Genomic DNA, 10,954 nt, shown 5'->3' on the forward strand with positions numbered 1-10,954 from the left:
ATGGACTGTAGCCCGCCAGGCTCGTATGTCCATGGGATTCTTCAGGCAAGAATACTGAAGTAGGTTGCCATTTCCTTCTCCAGGGGATCTTTGCCAGCCAGGGATCAAACCTATGTCTCCTGCGTGGTTACCCTGATGCTTTTTTAATTTTTTTGATGTGGACCATTTTTAAAATCTTTATTGAATTTGTTATAATACAAATTCTATTTTATGTTTTATTTTGTGTTTTGGTTTATTGGCCATGAAGCATGTGGGAGCTTAGCTCTCTGATGAAGGATGGAACCCACAGCCCTGCACTGGAAGCACAGAATCTTAACCACTGGACTGCCAGGGAAGTCCCCACTGATAGCTCAAAAAGACCAGGAGTTGAGATAAGGATGTGGGTTCAGTTCGTGGGTGAAGGGGAGTCATCAAAGTAGGGGACAGAGGGCCCAGTGCAACACTCATCTGCTCTTCCCGCCCCCACACGTGACCTTTCCACACTGCTTGCAGTGTCAGGTTGGGTCTCTGGTGGGACCCTATGGGTGCGCTGCCCCTGGACAGGATGTGCCACTGCAGGTGAGCAGGATGCCCTTGGAAAATACCTGTGGAATTAACGACAGAAGATATCAGAGAGAACAGTGGCTTCTCAAGCCTGGAATAGGGGCTTTCAAGGGGCTTTTAAGAGTCTGTATTTTTCTCACCTGCAACATGCCAGGATGGTTAACACTGGCAGTGATGTAAGAAGTGTCGCTGAGAAGCCAGGAGCCACCAGCTCAGCAGTGTAAACAGTCAATAAACACTAGCATTGCGGGCGGTGGTGTCAGACCCCAGAGCAAAGACAACAAAATATAGACTCTCTTAACAGAAAGTATAGCCAGACTTTCTGCCCATGTCCTAACACAAGGCTGCCATGGCCTAAAAGTCGACCTAGAATTCTTGCTCTGGGATGGCCTTGCTCACCGTTGGGACAGTTATGTCCAGGCTATATATTTGCAAATAATATGGGAAAATGTAAACTATGATTTGTGACATCTCAGTGTTTGGATTATATGACTTATGTCTGCAGGTTAGCACCTGGATTTGTTTCTAACCAGGCAGGATCTTGAGTCCTCAGGAGTTATTGGCTAAAGCTCTGTGGAAGCTGAGCAATTGGTGGGAAGAAGATGAAGCCACCAGGGGAAGGGGGGCCCCATGTCCACCTCCACCCATGGGGGAACGTGGGGAGGCTTACCCAAGGCACCTCCATCTCTGTAAGCTCATCCCTGTCGTCTCCCATAGGTGATCCACCTGGGGTTCCAGAATTAAGAGACTGTGATACTTTAAAAATAACTTTATCCAAAGGATGGCCTACATAACAAAGAACTGTGTGGTTGCTGCTCAGAAAACCAAAATTAGAGATTGTCATACTGAGTGAAGTAATTCAGACAAAGAAAGACAAATATCATAGGATATCACTGATATGTGGAATCTAAAAGAAAGGTACAAATGAACTTACCTACAAAATAGAAAGAGATGCAGATATAAAAAACAAACATGGTTACCGGATAAACTGGGAGATTGGGTTTGACATATACACACTGTTATAAATATATAACTAATAAGGACTTACTGTACAGCACAGGGAACTCTACTCAATACTCTGTAATAGGCTATATGGGAAAAGAATCTAAAAAAGAGAGGGTATATGTGTGTGTATAACTGATATACTTTGCTATTGTTGTTCAGTCACTCGGTTGTATCTGACTCTGCACATGTAGCACATGAACTACAGCATGCTAGGCTTCCCTGTCCTTCACTAGCTCCTGGAGTTTGCTCAAACTCATGTCCATTGAGTCAGTGATGTCATCCAATCATCTCACCCTCTGCTGCCCCATTGTCCTCTTGCCCTCAAACTTCCCACTTTGCTGTGCCCCTGAAACTAACACAATATAGTTGTAAATCAACTATACTCCAATATGGGATGCAAATCCATAAAGACAAGGAAACAAGGCATCATATTCCGAGACCAGTTGGACAAAGCTTGCTTCAGAATTGTGTTCCCAAGGGACCTCGGCTCTGGGGCTTAAAAATCTAAAATTACCTGTCCAAATTCCACCATGTATTTAAGGGAGGGGTCAAGGCTTTTTAAATAGCTTCTTCTCCAGTGTTTGTGGGTCAGTGAGTGGCCAAGGCAGGAACCTCTGCCACAGGTTCATTGAGATGTGAAGGCCTGACAAGCAGAAGATCAAAGATAAACCACCAAAATATCGTTTCCCCAAAAGCATACATTTATTTAAAACTCTTGAATCTCTGCACATTTCAAGCCATGCAGTCTTACATTATTGCTAAAACATATACAAGTTTTAGAAGTCAAACATGAAAGGCATTCTATTTTCTTTTAAAAGAGCTACTTTCACAATCTGCATTTCAAAAACATCACCTGGTTAAGAATCCAGGTATGTCCTTCATTGGTAGGGTTTGGAAATATTTTTAAAGCTCTAACTATTTCCAAGCAATAAAGGAATACTTTGAAAACATTTCAAGTTGTTTTAAATCTTGGATCATTCACAAAGTTTCAACCTGTGCAATAGTTTTCATTCTGTCTCTAATGCATCATGCACTTGGCTACAGTTCCATGCGTTTCCTTTAATTTTTTGACACATTGTCTTCTCTGTGTTTCTCTGTGGCTTTCATCAACTGGTAACCAGGCTGTCCTGTGTGAGGTTGCATCCCTGGGTGCCATCTCTGAAGGCACATATTCTCATCTTTATATTATCACCCTTTACCTCAGTGCCCCGTATTTCTCTGACCCTCTTCTTGGAGACCTTGAGAGATGGGACAAGCAAAGTCTGATAGGTTGATGGAGACACAGTGCTTTTCTGGATCTCCTAGGGTTGATCCCTGAGGCTCTGCCTTCCACGTGCCCTGCAAGCATGGACGAGGGAAGAGAACTCACAGGCTGGGGAGGGAAGGAGCACAAACATGGGACCCACGGCACGCGGGCATCCTGTGTTCACTGACTCTTTCCTTGGGTAGTTTGTGTCTCTGATTTAACACGTGGGCAGGTTCCTCTTCACCTGGAGCCCTTTCCTGAAGCATGGGCAGCACCTGCCCAATGGACAGAAGGAGCAGCTGAATCCTGGTTGATGACCCCACTCTGTGCCCAGCACTCCCTACAAAGCCTGGGAACAGAGGAAGTCAGCAAAACCTTCTTTGCTGGGAAAATGCCATGGTCCACAACCATCTGTCTAGTGAGGTCACAAACAGGAGGCATGCCTGCCCACTCAACAGAGGCTCTGCCTGTGGATCCCCATCTCATAGGACAGTGACCAGGCTGGAGCATCTATCAGGATGGCTTCAGAGGGTCTCAAAGACCCCACTTGCTTCCCAAGTCCCTGCTCCTGACCCTCAGCTGCTCCTCAAAGATGAAGCATGGGAACCTCTGGTCTCTGGGCCTTCACATCAGAGGATGTTGTCCTGAGGTCACCTCTGGGTCCCTGTGTCTCTGTGCCACACATTCCTGGTGCTCCAGGGGCCCCACTGCTCACAGGGCCAGAGGAGAGGTCATACCAAGGTCATTGACTTTTAGACTGAAGCCCTTATCATCCCATACGAATTTGGTTTCTTTTTGTCATTTTGTCTCATGTGACACTGTCCTTCACGCTGACACCCTTCCCCTGGCTCCCCTGCCTCCCCCGCTCTGTTCTACGAGTTACAGAAAAAAAAACCTGGCCACAGTAAACCAGTGCCTGCTCAGGAGACCCTGGTTTCAGACTCACTGTGTTCTGGGAAGTCACAAAGCTCCCCCGGCACATCTACTGTTTTCCTGGTTGCATGCAAACTCATCACATGAGTGGGTTTAGCTCCACTCTGCTTCCAGGTGGCGCTAGAGGTAAAAAATCCACTTGGCAATGCAGGAGACGTAAGAGACACAGGTTCAATCCCTGGGTCAGAAAGATCCCCGAGAGGAGGGCATGGCAATCCACTCCAGTATTCTTGCCTGGAGAATTCCATGGATAGAGGAGCCTGGTGGACTACAGTCCATGGGGTCGCAAAGAGTCAGACATGATGACTGAGCACACACGCTCCCAGTTCACAGTGTTCAAAAAAGGTGTGACTGAATGTTCCAGAATCACATCCCAGAAGGTTTTGTGCATCAGATATCTCAGCCCATTTAGAATTTAAAAGCCCAAATGGAAAGATCTTGAGACGGGGTGAGAGGCAGGCAGAGTGACAGGCCCACAGGAGCAGGGGTGGGTCACGCAGAGGGTTTAGAATTCTCCAGAAAGCCTTCTTCTGTCGGAACGTTAACATAAATAGGAAGCGTGCATGAAGCCAGAAATAAATCGAGAGCATGGAGGGTGCGCTTTCCCAGGGGCTCAGGCCAAGGTCAAGTGGCCAGTCAGCCAAAGAGCATCCACTCACATAGGAAGCTGGCTGCTTCCCAGGCCAGGCCCCTCCCAAACTCAGCCCTTGCCTGCCTCCCACATCCTCTCCAGCCCTCCTCGGGCTCCACAGCCTCAGACCCTTGGGGAAGTTGTTGGTTGCTGAGAGCTGGCTGTGGGGATGGGGGGCAGGGGAATTGGTGGTGACATGGGAGCAGCCTGGCCCTATCCTGGGGCAGCGGGGCGCCTGGGGAGACTGCACCCAGGACACAGAACTGCTCAGCCGCCCTTCCTCGGGGGGCTCCAGGACATCTCGAGAAAACCATAATGTTCGAGTCACCCCCTGGCCCGTTCATCCCAGACATCTTCGAGCATCCGGATGTGGGGCTGGGAGAGGCAGTTACATGTCCTTTCTAAATAAAGACAGACGCCACTGCTGTGGGTGAGGAGGGCCCTTAAGGGTACCAAGCCTGCTTCCAACTGCTGTAAAAACAACACATCCCTAAGCTAGGAGAATTATGCTCAGATGTTTGCAGTATCCATGAGAAAGGATGGTCACCAGAGAGTGACTCAGGAAGACGGTGCCCTCTGGGGTCCACTCTGCCGGTGGTCAGTCAACACCTTGAGGAGAGAACAGGGCTACACATAAACCCCCGGCCACTCTTCCTCCCTTAGTTGAGTTAGTTGGGCTGTCCTTATGGCAGCCGTAGCCACACAGAGATGTGGGATCTGTCCACTTGGTAGAAAGATGAAGACAGAAAGCCAGCCCTTGGGGAACCCAGGAAGGAAGGTCTGGGTGTCAAGAAGGAAAGAAGCCTAGGTTGGGGGAGAAGGTGGTGGGATTGAAGATAAACTCCCCAGGTCCCAGCCGCCTGGACCAGATCTTGCCGTGACACTGCTATCTGTAACCTGGGACAAAGTGAAGGACTCGAGGGACTCAATGTCAACAAGATTTGTTTGTTAATATTTCAATATTGTTGTTGTGTGCATGCTCAGTGACTCAGTCATGTCCGATGCTTTGTGACCCCATGGGTGGTAGCCCACCAGGCTCTTCTGTCCCTGGGATTTCCCAGGCAAGAATACTGGAGCAGGTTGCCATTCCCTTCTCCAGAGGATTTTCGTGACCCAGGGATTGGACCTGCATCTCCTGCATTGGCAGGCAGATTGTTTACCACTGAGCCACCTGGGAAGTCTGATATTATCATTGGGATCCAGAAAATTCATGCTGTTTTAAGCATCCCCTTCTGCCATCAGTTTCAAGAAAAATTCTTCTTTATTATTTTTCATTTTTTTTCTCGTGGTACATCTTTTAAAATTAGAGTTTAGGTGTGTTGTACAATGTTGTGTTAGTTTCTGCTGTACAGCAAAGTGAGTCAGCTATACGTTTACAAATATCCCCTTTTTGGATTTCCTTCCCATTTAGGTCACCACAGAGCATGGAGTGGAGTTTCCTGTGCCCTACATCTATCTGCTTCTTACACCTTCTGAGAGGTTCTTCTGAGAAAGCACCTCCCCTTGGGTGGATCTGGGAGGGCATAGGTCACCTGGCTCCTGAGAGGAAGAGACTGGCACTCAGAAGTAAAGCGATTTGCATGAGTCACAGGACTGCCAGTGACAATGAGGCAAAGTAACAGCATGGAGGTTAGAAGTAACAGCTTCCAGATTAGAACAGCTTCCAGCCATTCCCACCACACCAACCCAGAGGAGAACCTGTGATTATAAGAGCCCCAGAAAGGCTATAATAAGGACAGAACTGAACCAAAGTCAAAATACATAAAGTAGAGCAGGGTGGGGACATTAAGAAAGAAACTGGAGAGCAGGTGAGTAAGACGTGGCTCCTGCAGCCTTGTTGAATCTGGACACCACTCTCTGTGTAAAGAGACAGAAAGCAACTGTCCTTTCAAAGCAAGAGAGCCCTGAGTAAAGTCACGGCACACAGCTGACCCTTGAACAACTAAGGGTCAGGGTTGCCAACCCCTATGCAGTGAAAAATACAAGGATAGCTTTACAGTGGACCCTCCTTATCCAAGGGTCCGTATTCTAGCATACACCTGCTGGGGGAGCATATAGACTGTAGGACAGATTTACTGAAAAAAATCCAAGTGTAAATGGACCACACAGTTGAAACGCCTGTTATTCAAAGGTCAACTGTGTTTGAAAGCTCTTCATAGTCTGGCAAGTGTGATTCAAGGTATTTGAAATCCAGGGTTGTACGTGAACTTGCATGTCTGAAAGCGGCACTAGAAACACATGATTTCCCAGTTGGTTTGCAAATGCTGCCAGAGGACAAGTTGCACAAAAATAAGACAGACAAGGCTTCAGGTCTCCCCGTAGTATTTTCCAGTCCAGGGGAGGAGGGGTGGAAACTCACCCAGAACATGTCTAAATATTTAATTTCTAAACCAGGCCAGCAGTTCACAGGTTCTAGCCTTCTCTCTCTTTCTGTCAAACTGGGAGGCCACCTTCCAACCTAAGGGCTCAGCTTCCTCAGCCGTTGTGCCAGCACCCAAAGATGGGGGCAGCCTGTGCAGCTGCTCCCGTCTCTCCACTGCCAGCCCCGCCTCCACAGCCCCAGAGCCGTGTGTCCACACACACACACACAGAATCCAACCTACCCCGAGGCTGTACCCACACATAACCCACCCCACCCCCTGGCCACACCACGTGGAGCTGCTGCTGCCGGAGCCAGGCAGAAGTACCGTGGGAGGACTCCCATGAAGCCCACAGGTGATGAGGTATGCCACCAGGGGCCAGTTTGGGGCTATTCCTGCCTCTCCCGCCTCCCAATGTGGCAACCAAGGTCAATTGACCTGAAAAAGATATCTGGAATAAATTATTCAGAAGAAAGGCAGGTTTTAAAGTACCATATAGAGAACAATTTTTGATACAGATAAAACATAGTGAGATATCTGGAAATATATACTCCAAATCTGTGGTCTTCATTATCATTGAAATATAGCTATTTCTACTCCTATCACTCCTCAAAGAATTATTTTTTATTGCTACTGTAGTGTGACACTAAGATAGATAGATAGATGATAGGTATGATGGATAGATGATAGATATGATAAATAAGTAGATAGGTAATAGATTATTGATAGATATGTAGACAGATGATAGATGACAGATAAATGGTAGATACATAGATAGATACATTTAGATAGATAATGCTGCTGCTGCTAATTCGCTTCAGTCGTGTCTGACTCTGTGTGACCCCATAGATGGCAGCCCACCAGGCTCCCCCGTCCCTGGGGTTCTCCAAGCAAGAACACTGGAGTGGGTTGCCATTGCCTTCTCACGCATGAAACTGAAAAGTGAAAATGAAGCCGCTCAGTCATGTCTGACTCCTATTGACCCCATGGACTGCAGCCTATCAGGCTTCTCTATCCATGGGATTTTCCAGGCAAGAGTACTGGAGTGGGTTGCCATTGCTTTCTCCTATTGATAGATATGTAGACAGATGATAGATGACAGATAAATGGTAGATACATAGATAGATACATTTAGATAGATAATAGGGGGTATGTAATAACTCTATTTCAATATTTCATAGTTTATCACTGGAAGCAAAGGCTTGTGAAAGACACATTCTTCAGACACACTTAAATAACCTCGATGAGATGTATCAGGATACAATAGTGCTTGCAGTGAATTAATGGTACCTGCAACCAGCTTCTCTATTGTGGCAAATATGAATCTTTTTAAGTCCTTCATATTTTTGAGGTGGGGGAAGCCATGTCTTGAAGAGAACTTGCATAGAATCATAGATTTCTAATTTAGGGGAGATAAAAGACTCCTTTCGCAGAAGATGCAATATACCGATCTTTATTTTCATCAGGAGAAAACCATGCTGATAGACTTAATTACAGTAAACAGTTTGGCAATTAACTTCTGTCTCTCAGAACAAGATCTGAGTAATTCTGATGGCAAGAGGGCTGCTCTTGAGGCAGCTGTTTCTTCTTCAAATTTGAGTGATTTAATTCTTCAAATTGGTGAGGGTTCCTGGCTTTCAGGAGAGAGAATCCTTTGAACCATTTTAAAGAGGTCTTTGGATGCATTCAGAGTGAATTACTTGGTTTAATCATATATGAAGATCTGTGTTTCCATAATCTTTTCCCAAAAGCTGTCCTTTGATGAGCATCCTCAGATGTACATGTGTTACTTATCCCAATATCTGAGCTCATACTGTACATGTTATCGGTGGTGTGGTGTTTAATAACCAACCCTCCTGGGGAAAAATCCTGTACATAGTGATTTCTATTGTGTAAGTATTCCCACGACAGCCGATGTAATTTCAAACTACCCAATTGAGGCTGCTTATCACAGAGCTGGAAAGAGCAGTCCAGTAGCAAGCAATACATAATAATTCTACTCTACAGATATGATACAAGTGAGTAAACTTGAGAACATAGATAAAAGTAAAATGTGGTAAACAAGGAGGAAGTGGTGACTTTTGAGTGTTTATTACCTCTAATTTAATGTATTTTATTAATTAAAATTTACAGTTTAATTCTTTAAATTTTAATACTATCTTTTAATTACCAAATAGTAATACATGATTAATCGCATTGTGATCAGATTTAAATATATTGCTGCATGTAGCCACAGATCATTCAAAACTGCCGAAGAAAAAAACAGTAGTTAGATGCCACGAAGTAGGTGGCAATGCCTTAACTGTATGCGAGTTGTTAGGCCCCAGGGCCTCTTCCTTCCTTGTCAAGGAGAGTGTTAACCTTCTCTTCTTTCATACAACACTACAGTTTCGCTTTTAATAAACTTTCTTCTTTAGAGCCGTTTAGATTCAGAGTAAAACTGAGAGGAAGGCACTGAGATTTTCCCATAGTCCTCTGCCTCCACCCTACTCATATGCTCCCCTGTTACCAGCACCCTACCCTGGATGGTGCCTTCGTTGAAACTGATGGGCACACATGGACACACCATCACCCAGAGTCCACTGCTACATGTGTGTTCACTCTTGGTGTTGGATAATCTCTGTGCTGTGCTCAGTCACTGAGTCATGTCCAGCTCTTTGTGATCCTATGGGCTGTAGCCTGCAGGCTCCTCAGTCCATGGAATTCTCCAGGCAAGAACACTGGAGTGGGTTGCCATGCCCTCCTCCAGGGGATCTTCCCAACCCAGGGATCAAATCCTTGTCTTGCGAGTTGCAGGCAGATTCTTTACTTCTGAGCCACCTGGGAAGCCCTCTGTAATCTACGTGCTCTGCTACCTCTTTGTGATCCTATGTACTGTAGTCCACAAGGCTATATAGGTTTGAACATATGTATAATGACACGTACCCACCTCTATAGTATCATTCAGAGCAATCTCACTGCCCTAAAAATCCTCTGCTTGGCCTGTTTACCCTAACCCCTGGCGACTGCTGACCTTCTTATTGTCTCCATTGTTTTGCCTTTTCCAGAACCTCATAGAGTTGAAATCCCACAGTATGTATACTGTTCATATTGGCTTCTTTCATTTAGTAACATGCATTTAGGTTTCCTCCAGGTCTTTTCATGGCTTGATACTCTTTTTTCTTTCTCATTCTGAATCATACTCCATTGTCTGGATGCACCACAGTTTATTTATTCACCACCTACCAAAAGACATCTTGGTGGCTTCCAAGTTTTGGTGATTATAACGAAAGCTGCTATAAACATCTGTGTGAGGGTTTTCAACTCATTTGGAGAGATACCAAGGGGTGCGATTCCTGGATACATAGTTTAATTTTTAATAAAGTCAATGTTGAACAGTTGTCCTGGAAAATTCCTGGAGGCTGAGCAGCTTTCGTTAGCTGGCATAAACCAGATTTAACACCTTTCTGTCCTGACATTCTGTCCCCACCCTTCCTCCACGTTGTACTTCAAACTTGAGCTCTTGGGTGTCTCTAAATGAAGTCCCTTTGTGATTCAGTCTTTAAAATGTTGCTTTTGTTTCTGTGTGTATATATTCTAGTGGACTTATTAAATTAAAAAATAGACTGATTTGGCACTCTGTGACAACATGGAGGGATGGGATGGGGTGAGAGGTGGGAGGGCGGTTCAGCAAGAACGGGATATGTGTATAACTATGGCTGATTCATGCTGATGTATGGCAGAAACCAATACAATATTGTAAAGTGATATCCTTCAATTTAAAATAAATGAATTTTAAAATGAACAACAAAAAAATAGACTGGTTAGTTCTAACCTTTCTAGCTAAGAAGTGAATCAGGGCTGGTTGCTTTCTCTGTTGCCCCTCCCAGAGCACCGCAGGCAGAATGTGCTCACCTCCTCTGATCTCAGCATCCTGGGCCCTGCAGAAGTGCCCGAGGGAACCAGGGAACAACCCCCACCCCCCACCAACCTGGCCATTCTCCCCAGAGCTTCAACCTTCACCCTGAGCTTCTCCACTTTTCTATTTGATGGACAAGCTCTCTGAGTCAGATTGTGTTTGAAGGAGCATTACGCTGACTGAAAACTCCTTCAAGTTGCCGCCTTGGCATTGACAATGTCACTGAAGGAATCGGATGGCACACACACCACTAGTCTTTGGCTCATCAACCACACTGTTCGAGCCGCGCTTGCCTCTGGCTCATCAAGAATTGCACTGATGATCAGAATGCATTTAGA

At 45.7% G+C, this 10,954-nt stretch overlaps 1 non-coding gene across 1 annotated transcript; it reads right to left on the reverse strand.

Annotated features, from left to right (window-relative positions):
• Positions 1–8,975: 8,975 nt before the first annotated feature.
• Positions 8,976–9,101, reverse strand: LOC139186012 (U6atac minor spliceosomal RNA). Its single transcript, XR_011569589.1, has one exon. It is a non-coding gene; the product is annotated as a U6atac minor spliceosomal RNA (small nuclear RNA).
• Positions 9,102–10,954: the final 1,853 nt, after the last annotated feature.

Source organism: Bos indicus, chromosome 11 (assembly GCF_029378745.1).
Source record: "Bos indicus isolate NIAB-ARS_2022 breed Sahiwal x Tharparkar chromosome 11, NIAB-ARS_B.indTharparkar_mat_pri_1.0, whole genome shotgun sequence".
Classification (NCBI taxonomy): Eukaryota; Metazoa; Chordata; class Mammalia; order Artiodactyla; family Bovidae; genus Bos; species Bos indicus.